Source organism: Danio aesculapii, chromosome 24 (genome assembly GCF_903798145.1).
Source record: "Danio aesculapii chromosome 24, fDanAes4.1, whole genome shotgun sequence".
In the NCBI taxonomy this organism is placed as follows: Eukaryota; Metazoa; Chordata; class Actinopteri; order Cypriniformes; family Danionidae; genus Danio; species Danio aesculapii.
The window spans coordinates 37,706,180-37,725,614 of NC_079458.1; positions in this window are offsets into that span (position 1 = coordinate 37,706,180).

Consider the following 19,435-nt stretch of genomic DNA (forward strand, 5'->3'; position numbering starts at 1 on the left):
AAATCAACTCGAGGCAGTTCCTTCCACTGTGGCAACCTCTGAAATAGAGACTAAGCTGAAGGAGAATGAATGAATCAACTAGATTTAAAGTAAATAAAAAAACAGCGTTGATCTTGATGAAAGTTCATTAACTTTCAAAGGTTTAAGTTTTTACAACACTCTTAAGTCTGCCTTGGCAATTTACCTCCAATACTTCAATGATACTTAAAGGAGTTCAAAATCCTTTTTGACCATAGATCATAAAAGATAAATCATAAAAGCTCAATCAATACAGAGCTGGAGCGCCCTCTGTTGCTCACACCTGATGCTTGCACTTTCCACTTCTCACAAAGTGAAAAATGCTGAAAATAAAATAAAATAAAATAAAATAAAATACTGAGCAGTAATGTCTAAATCTGGAAAACACTAGATACAATAGATAGATAAACCACATCTGTTCTACATTCACTGACAGGAGGCGCTATTGAGCACAAAGACTCTCATTGAAGTGACAAGCAAAATAAAATCACAGAGCTAAATAAAATTAAGATGAATAAATCTTTAAAAAATAAACTAGACTGGTAAATCAGTTTACACTTGAAGTAGTAATATAATAAAAGATAATAATAAAAATGATCTGCTGAAGAAGAATCCACAGGCTACATCTTCGTTCGTTGCATGCTGCTTCCCCCTGCTGGATATATAACAGATTATTAAAACAAACCATAGGTGAATCCATAATGGATTTAAATAATATATATAAACTAACCAATAAATGCATTAAAAATACAAACTACTGTAATATAAAGACCACTTTTCTATTTAAATATATATATATATATATATATATATATATATGTCATTACTATTATTTTATTAAATAAAAAATAAATGAATGAATGAATGAATGAATACATTTTTCAATTTAAACATCTCAGAAAATAAACCTCACTATAATAGCCTACATTTGAACCTTGTATTTCATAACAATCATTTTAATTAACATATTGCTATTGAATAAACTGACAAACCGATATTGACTGGGTTGTTTTAATCCAACTTTGTTGGTAAATATGGACAGATAGGTAACTTTTTTATTTAGATAAGTATTGTATTTTGTTATAAGCTAGTGTATTTTTAAAAGAATGGCAATACTAGCATCTAAACAGTGTCACGGATTGGCCAGGCTCTTCCACCAGTATCACGCAACGAGCACCTTCACCTGAGTTCTAACCACGCACAGCTGCACCCAATCACTCAGACACACTATAAAAGCACACACCTCACTTCACTCATTGTCCAGTCTCGTTCCTACGAAGCGGACTCTGAGTGAAACACCTCCTGGTTGTCACTCCCCTTTGAACTCAGCATCTGTACTTACCTTTACTCTGTTTCCTTCCAGTCTGTCCAGTGTTCCCGGTGTCCTGTCAGTGTTGTGTGTATCGTCAGTCTGTCTTCCCCGCAAGCCCTCTGGTGTGTGCATTCGGTCATCCTCAGTGTCTGTCATTCCACCTGCCACAAAGGACCATCAGTTCCACCGAACTCCATTCACCTCTCAATAGTTATCCATTTTATGCTTAACTGTTATAATAAACATCGTTTATACTTACTCCCCTTGTTTGTCCGTCTGCTTCCGTAACAACAGAGAGGTAGGTGTGTATAGCTAATGTGTGATTTCTGATGTAAGGGCGTTTCACTGAAAATACCTGAATTATACTGAATGGCAGGGAAGCATAGTCATACAGCATGCTATTTACTTTGTAAGTTACCAAATACCACTTTATTATGATGAATTATCCAAATAGTATATTATGCTACTTTTTTAAACTCAAACCCTTTATGAAAGGATTTTCTTCACAGATTTGCGTTATTCCACAAACACTGGAGGATTTAGTGATGCCAAATGCTTACAACATGTTTAAACGTGGTACTTTTCCAAATACCAACCACTGGCCCAGATTTTACGCAAATAGGCCTATAGGATAAAACAATTCAAGGATGAATCATTTTTAAAGAGTAGGCTAGGCTACATAAATGTTTTGTATTTATTTATTTATTTATTTATTTATTTATTTATTTATTTATTTATCCATTCATTCATTTATTCATTCATTCATTCATTCATTTATCTGTCTTTATTACATCAATCAATCTTCTTTTCATAGAAAAACTATGAAACATAATAAACTATTTTGTTTTTGAAAGGAATTTGACTGCTGGACTGTTGTATTATTGTGGGTGGGGGACACAGATTATTTGCACGGATGTAATATTCATTCATTCATTCATTCATTTTCCATCGGCTTAGTCCCTTTATTCATCAGGGTCTACCACAGCAGAATGAACCGCCAACTTATCCAGCATATGCTTTACACAGCGGATGCTCTTTCATCTGCAACCCAGTACTGGCAAACACAGATGTAATAATTACATCTAAAAAGTATTTATTAGACCTCACCTCACCCAGGGGTGGATTTATTGATTTGGGGGCCCTAAGCAATTTTAGCCAAGGGGCCAAACAGTCTTAAATGCACCCTTTGTACTTTTATTTATTTTCTATTTATTTATATTGGTGTTTTTTTTCTCTCTCTCCTTTTCTACTTTTTATCTTATTGCAATCTCTACATTTTAAATCATTTGTTTCCTTAAAATGAATTCACAACTAAAAAAATAACTAATACACTATTTTGTTTTTAAAACTAATCCTTATCTGATTTGACTGCTAGACTGATCCATGATTCAGGATGGGGAACAAATGTGTGTAGTTGTAATAATTACAGGTATGTTAAAATTGTATTTGTTAGACCATACACCAAAACAATGTTATTTTTAATTTATTGGCATAATTTACACTTCTAGGTATATAATAGGGGCCCGCAGATTTTCCGGGGCCGTAAGCGACTGCTTACCTCGCTTTTTGGGTAAATCCGCCCCTGACCTCACCATACAAAATATGATAGAAAACTGTTATAATTAACATAGGCTAATATTTAATGTATTTATTAAATCTGCCCTGGATGCAGACATTTCTACTCAATTGACACAACGAGTGTTAATTTCAAGCACTGTATGTATCGGTGATAACAGATGATTAATGTTTTCAGACTGCAATAATGTCCTCTTTTCAATCCGAGAGCTTTTTAACAGTCCAGTCGTGTCGGTTGTTCTTGTGGCTCTGGACCAAATGAACCTTTAATTAGAGCGGTTCACATCAGATAACGTTTCCCTTTCATTAGCAGTAAAGAGGCCATAATGATGTTTTGACAGACAAAACCCTTCCTTAATAATCAGGACATCATCTCAGGACAATGCATTTGTACTCAATGGCTGATAATTCACATTTTTATAACATAATTTCTCTCCTCCAGCAGCAGCAGTGTCTCCAGAAAGCATTTAAATAGAAGTCATCACGGGACAAATGATTAACACCATTAACACTCAAACTCTGTTCACACATTATTGCATGGATCAATATATGTTTACAGAGAACAGCAATGTCAGTATAGATAGATGGATGGATGGATGGATAGAAAAGTGGTTAATGTATCTCCACATCCTTCCTCTCCAGTAAAGTGAAGCCAAAATATCCCAAATATGGCGCTGTCATCTCTTGTGCAGATGATGTCAGTTGGAGACAGAATCTACACAGGTGGAGCCATTCAACAACCTACTAGCATAGTATCATATAATGAATGAAAAAGAATTAGTAACTGCAAGCTGCTTTTGTCTGACATGGCTAAAATTACAAGTATAGTTCACCCAAGGGTTTAATTTATTCCCCTTCAGGCCATCCAAGGAATATGTTAGCGGTACCACAGGACCATATGTAACAGCTACCAGAATTGTGACAGTCTAAAATTAAATTAAATTAAATTAAATTAAATTAAATTAAATTAAATTAAATTAAATTAAATTAAATTAAATTAAATTAAATTAAATTAAATTAAATTAAATAAATAAATAAATAAAATATTCAGTAATACCTTTATTTCAAAACTATGGCTTGTAATCTATTATAAATGTACATTATTTAAATAAATAAATAATAATCATAAAAATAATTTGTCATAACTTATAAACAAATGAAAAAGAACCAGTTATATCTGTATTGTAAAATACAAAATATACAATCTGATTAAATTGAGAATTAGACTGTTCACCCTTCACAGAAAAAAAGAAAAGAGGAAGCTGAATCATTAGAGAAGCTCAAATATAACTGAGCAGCAAATGGATCATGCTTCATTTGTGACTGAGTAATGCTGCTTGCAGAAGCTCGCGTTTATATTTAGAGATTAAATGGTAACCAACATCTGGCGCTGCGCATTTCAGCAGATTCAAGTTGCGTAATTGTTCACTTTGCTGCTCACTAGTTTTACAGTTGAAAAAAGTCAGACGTCATGTCATCATTACTATCTTCAAAGGAAAACACTTTATTATAATCTCCGTTGGGGCCTGACTTCTATTGTTTTTGTACCATCCAAACATTGTTCAGCATTTTAAATCATTTAATTTTTTCCCACTCACCTGTCACCCACAGTGTCAAAAATCTGGATAGTTGGTGGCAAATTCCTGCCTAATTGAGTGATTCATTAATTAATTCAAATGATTTGTTCAAAACAGATGATTCATTTATAAATTATTAAAGAATTTATCATAAAATAATTGACTGAGCCCCATCTAGCTCTGAGCTGGAACCCTATATCTGTATGTATGTATGTATGTATGTGTATATATATATATATATATATATATATATATATATATATATATATATATATATATATATATATATATATATATATATATATATATATATACACACATACATACACACACACTCACTGGCCATTTTATTAGGTACACATTACTAGTATCGGTTTGACCCCCTTTTGCCTTCAGAACTGCCTTAATCCTTTATGGCATAGATTCAACAAGGTACTGGAAATATTACTCAGAGATTTTGGTCCATATTGACATGATAGCATCACGCAGTTGCTGCAGATTTGTCGGCTGCACATCCATGATGCAAATCTCCCGTTCCACCACATCCCTAAGACGCTCTATTGGATTGAGATCTGGTGACTGTGGTGGCCATTTGGGTACAGTGAACTCATTGTCATGTTCAAGAAACCAGTCTGATTTTATTCGCGCTTAATGAAATGGTGTGTTATCCTGCTGGAAATAGCCATCAGAAGTTGGGTACACTGTGGTCATAAAGGAATGGACATGGTCAGCAACAATACTCAGGTAGGCTGTGGCATTGACATGATGCTCAATTGGTACAAATGGGCCCAAAGTGTGCTAAGAAAATATCCCCCACACCATTACACCACCAGCAGCAGCCTGAAGATTTGAAGGTTACGTCCATAGAGGAATAGTGAGGGCGGCGTCCGTAACATGTTTGGTCAGATATGGATAAACCCAATGTTAGATTAATTTTATATTACTGCATCCCTTTAGTTTTTTAAACTCACATCCCTAAACATATGTTTCCCATGACTGATTAATGAGTGCTTTCATTGGAGATTTAACCAATTAAACCGGGAAAAAAGTAACAACAGACAGCACCAGCTGTTAAAACCAAACTCCAGCATCTGTGTTTGCTAACAAACCCCAAAATGTCAGCTCGGAGTCACATGACATCGAGACCCATCCGATCCCGCACAGATTTCTCCTTGAGTTTCTGATGAGAAAGGACAGAAGACGCCTTCTCTCGTCCCATTTAAATCTTGAATGACATTTATTGAAATCAGATTAGCAGGCTTGCATTTCCATATCTAAGTGAATTGCAGTGAATTGCGTGGAAATGTCACGAAGAGTTAGACGTGGCGATAGGTCGTGTCTACTGTTGCTTTGGCATTTGAAACGGCAAACGTGATTGAGTTCATTGGGTTGTTTCTGTCGTGTCGCCTTGTCCTAATGGCTCGCTTCATTGTTCGCTGCTTTTGCTTGATATTTCGCTTCTTTGTTCTTCATATTGTGCTTTAGGACAGAGGTCGTGAACCCTTCAGCTTAATAAAATGATTGCTTTCTGCCTTTTTCTCTTTCTTCTGTCACTGATAATGAAATCTGCAGCTCTAAAGCTTCTTTACTTTTGAGGCATTTGGAAGTTTTCAGATGTACTAGCGATGTTTGGCCACAGTGAGGCAGTGTTGGTTGTGAGATTAAAACTAAAACTCCATTGATGAAACTGCATCACCTCTAAAAACGAATATTTTACTCATTATTTACTCAGCCTCATGTGTTTCCAAACCTTTATGAGTTTCTTTCTTCTGTTGAACACAAACGAAGATACTTTGAAAACGAATGAAAACCTGTAACCATTGACTTTCTTATAAATCAATTACTATGGAAGTCAATGATTACATGTTTTCTATATTATTTTCTTTAGAAGAAAGAATTTATAAAGGTTTCAAACTAGTAAAAGGTGAGTAAATGATGACAGAATTTTTGGGTGAACTGTTTCTTAAATGTTGTCGAGGTTGTACCCATGTGACAAAAATACTGTAGGAAATATAATGGTAAGACTTCGCAATAAGGTTGTATTTATCAATGTTAGTTATGTATTAACTAACATGAACAAACAATGAACATAACATGCTTTACTGTATTTATTCATATTTGTTAATGGAAGTTAATGTATATCCAGTTGTTCACTGTCAGATCATGTTAAACTCACAGTGCATTAACTATGCTAACTAGCAGGAATTTGGATATTTATAATGCATTATTACACAGTTATTGCACAACACTTTTCTTAATTCGGATGTGGGACAACTTAATATTTTTATGTTCAATCCACTTAGTTAACTTAATCGATTTGTGTTGGGATAGCATGAAGGTTTTTGTTTGTTTGTTTGTTTGTTTGTGGAGCCATGCAATTTATACAGTGTAGTATAGTAAATAGCTAACGCTAACTAACGAAACCTTATTAAAAAGAATGACTAATATAATATAGTAAATTATAGTAAATACTGTAGTGTTTTTGAACTATACTAAAGTACTTAAAACAATGTTGTAATTCTATATATGGTAAATGCCATCAGTCTAAAGACATTTCTCTGATGGAACCAGAATATCACAATAATTAACCCAGAAAAAGCTAAAGCAAACACTACCAGATTACTATGGTATAAATACAGCACTACAAAATACAAAAGACAGAGATGAACTTAAAATATCACTTGCCCATAATGGATTGATCAGTTTGAAATTTACGTTGAAATTTCTGCTCTATGTGCTTAACATCAACCATCTTTGCTTAGCGTAGTATGACAGGCTGATGGATTCCAACGCACTGAATCTCCGAAATTATAAATATTTAAATTAAGCACTGTACTTATAAATAAATGGCATAGTTGCAATCTAAACAACTACATTCTCGACTAAAATAAGCCTCAAAAGTACATTATGTTGTCCAAGAGCTCCAATATTTGTCAAACTGTAGTGAGTTCATTGATCTGCTGTCACTCTATGTGGGCGGAGTCATACAGAAGGGTGAGGAGGCTGTACAAGTGCTGTTTTTGCAGAATATCGCACAGCTATCAGCCAATCACATTTGAGAACCAGACAGAACTGTTGTGTATATGTATACATACTTTATATACTATAACCATACTAACCATATTATATATACTTTAACCATACATGCAATATATACTATAAATACTGCACCTAATATAGTAAAATATATAGAACCACACTATAGTAAAGACTAATTTACTGTACTATATACATTATTTACAACTCAGTGTTAATGAATCCTATAGTATACTGGAGCATTCATTAACATAGCGTTGTAAATAATGTATATAGTATATTAGTTTTTACTATAGTATAGTTCAAAGTAGGCTATTTGACTTTGTAAAATGGCTTTTTTTTTCATGGCATGTATACACACAAGAAATATTCAGTGTCTTTTTATGAATTAGAGTTGTTATTGGTAGCAGAAGAAAGGATCTTGAAAGTATTATTTCATTTATTTATTGGTCTCTGCAAAGAATTTAGCCTTTGGGCAAATTGGTTGCTGTTATATAAACTGTCAGTCAAAGTGTGGAGTAATTAAGATGTATTAATATGCCAAACATGCTTGATAAAACTGGCTGTTCAGAAGCATTTGAGTTCATTGAGTTCATAGCTTCCCACGTCAGCTTGCTGTGATGAAGAGATGTTTAGTACTGGATGTTGTTTATTTTTTGCATTTATTTTAGGTGTATTTGAAATACAGTCACAAAAATGTTTATTTCTTACTTTGTTTTATTTTAATAAGCACATTATGTTCATTACGGGCAAATTTATTTGGTCAAAACAAAGTAAAACAGCCACACTGAAAATATATTACAATTAAAATAACTGTTTTATATTTTATTAGATTTTAAAATATAATTTTATTCATGTGACTCAAAGTCGACTTTTGCAATAAGTGGGCTCTGTTTTAACAATCTAAGCGCAAAGTCTAAAGTGCATGACACAAAAGCATTAAGGTCATGTCTGAATCCACTTTTGCTGTTTTATAGATGGAAAAATACACTCTGCGCCCTGGCACATGGTCTAACAGGGTTGTGCTTATTTTCTTAATGAGTTTTGGGTGTGTTTTGAGCATAACGTTCAATAAACCAATTAGTCTCATCTCCCATTTCCTTTTAAGAGTTAGTTGTGTCGTGCCATGGCGCATTTGCTATTTACATGCCGATTTTGTAAGAGGAAAACCTGAACACTTCACTAGCTAGAAAACAGTTAAACAGCGTGAAGATTAAGAACGAGCTTCCTCCATTCAGTCTCTTTACTTTATCTATTCAGATCAATTCATCTTTATTTGTGTAGCACTTTCACAATGTAGATAGTGTCAAAGCAGCTTCACATAGTAGATTATAGTGAATTGAAACAGTGTCAGTTTAGTTTTCAAAATTTAAGTTCAGTTCAGTAGTGGTAGTGGCAGTGGTTTTTCTCTTTACTTTACTTCTACTCTTTACTTTACTCCTTTACTTTTGTGTATAAGGAAACGGCATAATAATGAAGTGTGGTCAAAAAGCACATAAGTGTGTTCAGGGTTTATATCAAAACACTCGTCCTATTCTCATGCCCCATATGGTGATGCATACGTCTCCAAAACCCAACAGGTGGATACATCTAAACTAGTTTTTATTCAAACAAATACAAATATGATCAAATAAATGCAGCCTTTATGATCATGAGACCTTTTTTATTTCAAAAAACATTAAACATCTTTTCAGTTTCACACTCATATAAATGACATTCACATCCACATATAACCCACAATTCCTTAACCACTCTTTACTCAGTAACTTTGCTAGTGAGATCACTATGGCATTAAATATTAAATCACACTCCGGATGTTATACGTGGTCTGGATGTGGTGCAGTTTTTTTCTCTTCTCTTCCCCAAATATGCCTTCCAAAGAGGAACGGGCAACATGACTTTCACTACTGATTCATTCAGTCTGGAGATCAGGGACTTTTAGTAGTAAAGTACCACACCTGCTCAATAAAATCCCATATCGACCACATCTGCATGATGAAATGTCTTGTGAAGTGCACTGTAAGATATTCAATTATCTGGAAACATATACTGTAAAGGTAAATCAAATATCAAATAGCCATATCAAATTAAAGTGACAAAAGTGGTTTATATAGATAGAAATAGAAAATATATACAGAGGATATGAATATATACACAGAAAATACGGTAACACTTTATTTTAAGTATAATAATTCATACCATTTACTGGCTTATTACCTGCATATTATTAAGATATTCCCTGTTTATTAGCACATATAAAGTAGGATATTATTTTACATAATCCTATTCAACACGCAAAAAAATGACTTTTGCTGATTGTTCAAACTACTTATTTAAAATGAGTTGAAACAACAAAATTCTTGAGGATATTTCCAGTCAACTTAATTGTTTTATGTTCAATCAAGTTAACTTATTTGATTTGTGTTGTGACAACATGAAGCGATTGCGTGGAACCCAGCATTTTTTACAGTAGCGATTTACTTATTAGCTATTAATAAGCAGCTAATTAATAGTTTATTTGTTATATTATATATAATAATATATATATATATATATAAGATATATATAATATATCATGATACTGGAATTCGATATCAATCGATACTGAAATCTTTAAGATGTCAATTTCCCGCTAACATTTGAGTGCTGTTGTTCGTGTTCTTAAACAGCACTGATTTGCATTGTGTTCACATGCTCAACAGAAATGACTGTGATTGGCCGTGAAGGTCATCAGTTCACCAAACTTACCGCTGTTTACTGAGTGTAACCACAGATACAAGGACACTGGAGCATTTTAAAGGGCACCTATTTTACCCATTTTTCAAGATTTAAGATAAATCTTTTGTGTCTCCAGAATGTGTCTTTAGTTTTAGCTCAAAACACTCATCAGATTATTTATTATACCTCTCAGAAAATTGGTATATTCTGCTCTAAACACATTGTAGCTGTTTTTGTTGCCTGTGCCTTTAATGATAGTTCTCCCCACCCACCGTTCCCACATACCTGTCAGAGTGTGCCTCAATCTCCGCCTCGGCTGCGTCAGATAAACAGTACAGTGACAGACATAAAGGAAAAAGATCTCACATAACGTTTGTGAGAAATACTACAGTAAGAACTTTCCCAATGATTATTTTGATGTATTGGTTGTGGAGTTGCAACAATGAGTCACACACAATGTTGTTAAGTACACGGACGCTCACACAGACACACACACACACACACACACACACTCAGTGTGCCCGTTTAACTTAGCACTGTTTTTGCATGGCAAAACATTAATATCCACTGCTGCATGGATATCCGTTATGTCAATGTACAAAACAAACCTGATTTAACATCCACAACCCGGGATTGAAGCATCTTCTTTTAGAATTGTGCTGCCGTGCGGCTGTGGGGGTACAGTAAAGACAGTAAAATTGCTGTAATTCATTAACATACACTGTTTTAAAAATGTTTTAAACTTGTAAAACTCATTCTTGATCACATTTGATGATGATTGATGATCACAGCGAGCTGAACAGATCTTTTAATCCCGGTTGCTTTGCGCATGTTTTGTCTTGTGGATATGATCATACATGCTACTACAGAGACATGTTATTACGGGGCTGTCAATCAATTCGGTGGGCGGGGAAACCGCACTCCTACGTCACGTTTTGGTGGACCTCAAAATGGGAGGGATTTGGGTCATATTTTAACATCAGGAAATTAAAAAAAGAGACTTATTGTGTTTACATCACTCCAATATGACTGTGGACACACTAAACCTGCACACAGTTCTGTTTAAACAGCTTACAAAAAGATGATTTTCATCAAAGGTGCCCTTTAAAGGTGTGATTCATCAGCGGATCGCTCATATGTCAGCTTATAGACAAGCCAGCTGATCGATATATTTGGTAAATGGGGTCTTTATAGGCGTAATTATGTTTATACTGTACAGTACATAGTTTAAATTGTGTCCTCTTCCCCGCAAACCAAACCCTCACAGGAAAAAAAATCTGCTGTTTTACATTTTCAAAGTAGTTTATTTGCTATAATTTATGAGCTGTTTTCCTCATAGAGACCAAAAGAAAGGCCCCTACAGGGTCATACTTACTGTTAGTAATAATATAAACAAAAACACAGTTTTATAATTATATATTATACACATTTTATAAGAATAATTATCAGCTCCAAAAACAATCACTAGGTCGACCTCTACAGTTCATTTACATTTTTCAGGATTCAGATTGAAAGAACAAAAGTACAGCATTTATTCTAAACAGAAACCCTGTCGCTTTATATCAGTTGCATGCGTCTTTGCTAAAAAAAAAATAATTTGATTTGTAAAAGTAACTTTTGAACAGTAGCGCATGTATGAAATGAAAAATAGATCAGAATGTGGAGTCTTGGCAAATCTGGGTGCACTTTGAGATATTGTTTACCTCTTGTGTTTTTTATTTATTTTTAAAACTCGTTTCAAGAAGACGCATATTAAGTCTTTTTAGTCCTGATTGCTGTCTGCAGGAATAGAGGAGATAACATTTAGTTTCTTCTTTGCTGTGAGTCGCATGACTGAATGGATTACTGTTGTATTTCTGAAGTAAAAGTCTTCGGGAATCAGCTCTCAGACTCCCTGCAGCGATGTGTAAAATTATTCAGAGTTTCCTACCGCTCATGTGAAGGTGTTTCACTTTAACAGTGATGTAATGAGGATTTGCGGCGGTGTGAAGCTGTAGATAGATGCTAAATGTCTTTATATGTATTGTGGTTTCCTGAATGACTGTCTGTAGTTTTTATAGCTACATGTTAAAAAGAAAAAAAAAAAGCCTTTATTCCGGTTCCCATCTGAAAGACACAAGTTTATTTATGCAACACATAGTCATTGGGAAAATGTGCCCAGGGCTACGTTTTTGAGAACCAAGAAATATGTACTTGCTGGTACATATGGCTGCATTTTGTGTGCAAAACGAACATGATGGGGCGATTACGATGACGGTTTACCTCTGTATTCTTAACATTTAGACTTTATTCTCGAAATATTACAACTTAAATCCTGTATAACACAGATTTTATTCCCATAACATTTAGACTATTCTCAAAATTTAAAATTTATTCTCGAAATATTACTTACTTTATCTCACATAACTCTAACTATATTCTTAATAATTTTCAACTTTGTAATATTTCAACTTTATTCTGGAAATATTACGACTTTAAACGAGCATAATTCGACTTTATTCTTGTAATATAAGTACAACGTTATTTTTTATAATATTTTAACTTTCTTCTTGCAATATTACGACTTTAAACTCTTAAAACTCTGATTTTATTCGTAACATTTAGAATTTATTCTCAAAATATTACTATTTTAATCTCTTATAACTCTGACTATATTCTCGTAACATATTGACTATATTCTCAAAATATAATGACTTTAATCCGGTAAAATTCTGACTTTATTCTTGAAATATTTAGAATTTATTCTCAAAATTTTGACTTTATTCTTAATTTTTTAAATTGTCACTTTTTTCTCGAAATAATATGATTTTAATCTTGTATAACTCCCCCTTTATTCTCATAATATTTCGACTTTTTCTCAAAATATTACGACTGTAATCTGGTACTTTTTTACGACTGTAAAACTTTGACTTTATTTGTAACATTTAGACTTTGTTCTCAAAGTATTGAAACTTTAATCTCATATAACTCCCACTTTATTCTAAGAACATTTCGACTTTATTCTCAAAATATTATGACTTTAATCTCATCTAATTCTGTTTATTCTCATAACATTTCCACTTTATTCTCAAAATATTACAACTTTAATTTCAAATAACTCCCACTTTATTCTCATAACACTTCGACTTTTTCTCAAAATATTTTAACTTTAATCTCATCTAATTCTGTTTATTCTCAAACCATTTTGACTTTATTCTCAAAATATTATGACTTTAATCTTGTATAACTATGATTTTATTCTCATAACATTTTGACTTATCAAATATCGAAATAGTATAAACTAGTATCGAAATATTATGACTTTAATCTCGTATAACAATCTCGTAAAGCTTTTATCCAAATCAATTTACACACACAGGGAGAAATTGTAGGTTCGCTGCATTTCTCAAGGGAACCACCTCAGCTGTGTTTTCCACCAACAATCTCTGCTGGTACTGGGACTCGAACCTGTGAGTCCAACTCTCTAACCATTAAACCATATCTAACCATCTAACTATTAACTGACTTAATTCCAGTAACATTTCGACTTTATTCTTGAATATTACCACTTTAATCTCTTAACTTTTTAATTTTTTTGGCATGTCACTAATGCCGGCATAATGAGTGTCACGGTCACACAATGAAGACAAGGATGGTTATCTCTTTTCATCAATTTAGTCAAACACACAGTGGATTGTTCAACAAGAGAAGCAGGTAAGTGATATTCTTGAATGGAAAGCAGACTAGTATGTTGTTTACAATGTAAACAAGGATCTTCATTCAACCATCTGAGTATAAAGTCACTTCCCTTAATCACAGGGAGAAGGTGAGGTAAACCATCTGACTTCGATTCCAGCCGTTGTACGACTGGAAACCGGAAACCTATATAGGGGACTGTGATTACTGGTGCAGGTGTGTGTAATCAGTATTCAGGTGAATGTGCTCGGGTGTGATGAGAGGTGGCTGGTGAAGGAGAGCGATGATTGGAGCTGATAGAACGAGATGGTGAGGGAGAATGGTGATTGGAGCATCAAGAACGAGCCAGGGATGTGACAATGAGATCATAGAATTATTTATTTATTTTTATCATCACACTCCACACATTATACATGGTTTAGAACTTCTGAAAGTGTATGTACTGTGCAAGTGTACTATTTTGCATGTCTGAGTATTGCTAAGTATTGTTTTGAATTCATATCATATTTTTAACTCTACAAGTTAACATTCTGCATGAATGTCTCATCATTATTCTGGGATTTATTAAATTAGGATGATTAATGGGCAGTTTGTCTTGCTGTGGTGTATTATGTGAATTAGAGTTTAAGGAAACGGGCTGTTTCATTAACTTCTGACCTCCAGAGCACAGATTATATTGTATTCTCTCAACTTGGAGGTTCAGCCTATTCCAAATTAAACAAGACTTATTACTCTCTCTCTCTCTCTCTCTCTCTCTCTCTCTCTCTCTCTCTCTCTCTCTCTCTCTCTCTCTCTCTCTCTCTCTCTCTCTCTCTCTCTCTCTTTAAATCTGGCACATTTTCGTTCCACAAAACCTTTGTCTGTAAGGTTTTTAAGATGCAGTTTTGTACTAAAAGCACTTCATTTTCCAGCTGAAAGATGTGTTCCATTATTGTCATTGCATAAAAGCTGCCAAGACAGTTTAGAAATTGTCCAATAATCTTTAAGATTTGGAGTAAAACATGATCTTTCCCTAGGTATATATATATATATATATATATATATATATATATATATATATATATATATATATATATATATATATAATTTTTTTAAATGTATATAAATTTTTTTATTTATATATATATTTTTTATTCTTTATTTCTTATAAATAATTTGTATATTTAATATGTATATTTATGCATGTGTGTAGCTGTTGACTTGCGATTTATGATTTTTATTATTCATAAAATGCAAGTCGACTCCTACATGTGGTCCATATTTCTTGGATGGCCTGAAGGTGAATAATTTAAAAACTTGGGTGAACTATACTTGTAATTTTAGCCATGTCAGGCAAGAGCAGCTGAGGAGATACATTATCCACCTATATATATATATATATATATATATATACACATACACAGTTGAAGTCAGAATTATTATCCCACATTTGAATTTTTTTTTTCTCTTTTTAAATATTTCCCAAATAGTGCTTAACAGAGCGAGGAAATTTTCACAGTATGTCCCATAATATTATATCTTCTGGAGAAAGTCTTATTTGTTTTATTTCAGCTAGAATAAAAGCAGTTTTACTTTAAAAACTAAAACACCCCAAAAACTGAGTAAAATATTAATAAACCCAACCACTGCCTTAAAATATTAACCTAAAAATGTAACCCAGAAATTTCACCAAAATTTGAGTAGGAAAAATCTCAGCATTTTTCGGAGTTTATATGAGTTTAGAATTGCAGCAAAACTTACAGCACATCATCCTGTAGAAGCTCTGGATTTCCTCCTAATAGCTATAGATTTTGAATCATTTATAGACACGTTCTCGTGGTTGAAGTTTTGCGATGTGAGATTTGTGTGGAGGAGAAGCGAGGCGCATGAATATGAATGAATGCTCCTCACCTCTATATAATCAGCCAGCAAGAGCCACTGATTGTCCTCCTCCAAGCGCACGGGTGAATTTTAAACAGCACTTTTAAGCCGGGTAATTCACCTGGGAGAGAAAATCTCAACACATTACCTGGAAAAAAAAGCTGTGGTGCTATCAGTCAAGTCTTCCTGCTGGGAGATCTGACTAAGCCCTCGTTCTGTAGCTCTTCTTTTTTTTTTCTTTCCCCAGAGCCTGAGAGGACAGATGTGGATGTAAAACTAGCCCTGGTTAACCCTCACTGGGGTTAAACTATAGCAGCAGAGCTTCTGATCTTTCCTGTAGGTCACCGGCCAGTCAATAAAACCACATTATCTCCAGGACAGACATTAGCTTTGTTTCCATCCACCTCTTTTAATGCACATTTTGGAATATTGGATTTATAAAAAAGTCGGTAACTTTGTAAAAACTACACACTATGAATTAATTATTAAGCGTTAGCATATAGAGAATTCATTATTTGTTAAGCATTACCTCTACATTAATAAACCTTAGTAAGCAGTTTGTACAGCTACAAATGCTCCATTCTTGACTTACAGCTACATGTGTAATGTGCTTAATAATTGTGTTTTCTGATTGATTTTTCATGACTAAATGAAGTATTGCATTATTTACAAATCATTTGTATTTAAGAGCAGTTGCTGGTTTTTAAGATCCTTCAGAATGAGCACGTAAATGATTAATACACTATTCATATCAATGTTTATACATCTGATTATTCAGACATATAGTAATTGTTACTATGTATGTTAATAAATGCTTTATAAACACAACTTCCAGTTTTGTGACCTGATCTAAAGTGAGGACTATTCATGCTTCGTGAATCCACTTATGAATGACATTTAAAGGCTCAGTATCAAATAAACAATACATCTTTGCAATCCTATCTAAAAATAAGTTACTGTAAAGTTTAAACATTGCTGTATAAGAGGAATGTCAAAATACATCATAAAACTGGATAAAAAAGCAACAATACAATAATTTAACAATATAATGATGCAACATTTCAATGTTATTTAGCAAAGTTTAAACTGTACAGTGATTTTATTTAAGGTTGCAAAGATTTATTTTTCATTTGATACAGTTTCATTTGTGTATCAAAATAACAAAGTCGTTTCTTTTCTATTTTCCTGTTTAGAGTTTACAGTAACCGAGCCTTTAATTGTCATTTATTAGGGATTTATAAAGCATAAATAGTCCTCAAAAAACTGGATGAAGTTAAGTTAATAAAGCATTTATTAACATACAAATTAACTGTTTGTATATGCCTGAATAATAACAATTATAAATGTTAATTTGAACAGTTTATTAATCATGTACTAACTATTCTTAAATAATATTATGCAATACTTTTTTAGTAATGAAAAATAAGTCCTTAATAAAGTATGAAAACACAATTATTAAGTACATTATACATGTGCTTATAAGTAACGAGTAACAGATAATGAATGAACTATTTGCTAATGCTTAATAAATGATTCATAGTGTGTAGTTCTTATAAAGTGTTACCAAAAAGGCTTAATGGAAATGCCTGGATGTTCTTTCATTTTGTAAATGGGAATAAAAATATGCTCACAACTGAGTAGGATAAATGTTTTATCACAGTGGTCCCCAACCACCAGGCCGCAGACCGGTAGCGATCCGTGAATCAATTGATAATTGGCCGCACAAGAAATCATTAATTATTTCTATTTTATTTATTATCTGAGTAAATAAACGATCTTTATTTTGAAAAATAACAATATTCTCTCGGTTACATCTCGGTCACTTGAGCACCCAGATTTAGCCCACAAGCAGCAAAATAAGTAAGAAACAGACGTCTTTGGAAAGTTTCATTGCAAAGGGCAAAAGGCCTAGTGAAGGACCCACAAACTGCCATAGAGTAGAGCCGCAACCCATTTGTCAACAAATCAGGGAGCGTGTCTGAGCAAGAAGATCAACTGTTGGGGATGCAAATGACAGCTGCCTTTTAGGGGCCATTCATATATTGCGTCTTTTCCGCTCACATGCTCCTTATTTCCAATGGAGGAGTGTGGCAACGCGCTCGCACCCACTAGGCACACTCAATTGAATTAATGTCGCAAGCGCACCGCGAGTCACATGACAAAAACTGATTGCTTGTATGGAATATGCACATTTCAGTAGACTAAATACATCCCAGGAGGTACTTTTTTGCAGATTTTGTTTCACAAATCTACCAGTGGCTGCTGTGTACACTTTTTCAGATCTCAAATTATTGTCACGAGTGCCATTTGCACCTGCTGTTCTCATGTAAATCCACCAGAGGCCGCTGTCGACTGACTGACTGACTGCCTGACTAAATGTAAGACTGACTGACTGTTCAAATGACCCACCCTCCTCTAAACCCCTAAACCCAACCAATAGTATTTTCAAAAGGACTGATTGACCCACCCACCCACTTCCCTAAACACAACCGACAGATTTCAAAAGCAATCCAGAAAAAGAAAAGCTCTTGCCTGATATTTACCACGTTTTCAGATTTTACCACATTCTCACCCTGTTATTTACTAGTTTATTTTTTGCCTTTTTTTGGTCTTACCTGCTTTCTGGAACTATTCTTCACAGAACTCCAAACCCATCTGCGAACTCTTCTTTGCGTCTCAAGTCTGCCGATGTACATGGCAAGCCACTGGACAAACTGTTAACAGCGGGAAATTCGTCCATACAGAGGTAAGCTGTTAGCTGGTAAGCGCAAAAAGAAACAACGTCATGCCGCCCCATAGTGTTCATTTTAAAGACAAAATGCAGCCATATGTATTTTGGCTGCATAATTTGCAATCTCCAGAAACGTATACGGGGGTACATTTTCAGAATAAGCCTGTGTTGACATTTTTAGGCAAGTAAGGATATTTTTACTTGAGTATGATTTTTCAGTACTCTGTCCACCACTGTCGGCCTTTAGGTTGTGTCTACATCCATGACTGTGTGAATGCATAAGACAGTGAGCTGATGATTATGATAAAGCGAGCGTCTTTAAGATTTGTACTCTCCTGTCTGGCCTTGAGGAGTTCACCCCCGCTGCGGAGATCTGACGGAGCTGTTTATTCCCATTTCAGAGATGATGCTAACGTTGCTCATTGTATTGGCAGCTGTCAATGTCAATATGCGGCAATAGGCCGAGCCAGTGTTTTCACACAGTATTCTAACCTAATTACGATGCTTGGCTTTCTGCGTGGATCATGTCACAAAAGAGGAGCAGAGGACACAGTGGAAACCGAGAGAGATGGAGTTAGTGAGAGAGAGAGAACGTGCCCTTTAAGTTATCGGAAAGCTTTCAGAAACTGCTGAAACGGCTTGTAGACAAAATGAGGGAAGCGTTCCAAGACAAAAGTTCATCCAAAAATGAGCGTTTTGTCATTTATACTCACCCTTGTGACACTGTTTCTGTATTCTGTCAGGATATTTTTGTCTGGTGCTGTAATGAATAGTCAGATGACCAAACTAAAAAGTTTAAGTGTTGATGTTAAACAGATTTTCCTTCGGCTTAGTCCGTTTATTCAACAGGGGTCACCACAGCGGAATGCACCACCAACATATCCAGCATATGTTTTAAACTGCGGACTTCCAGCTGCAACCCAGTACTGGGAA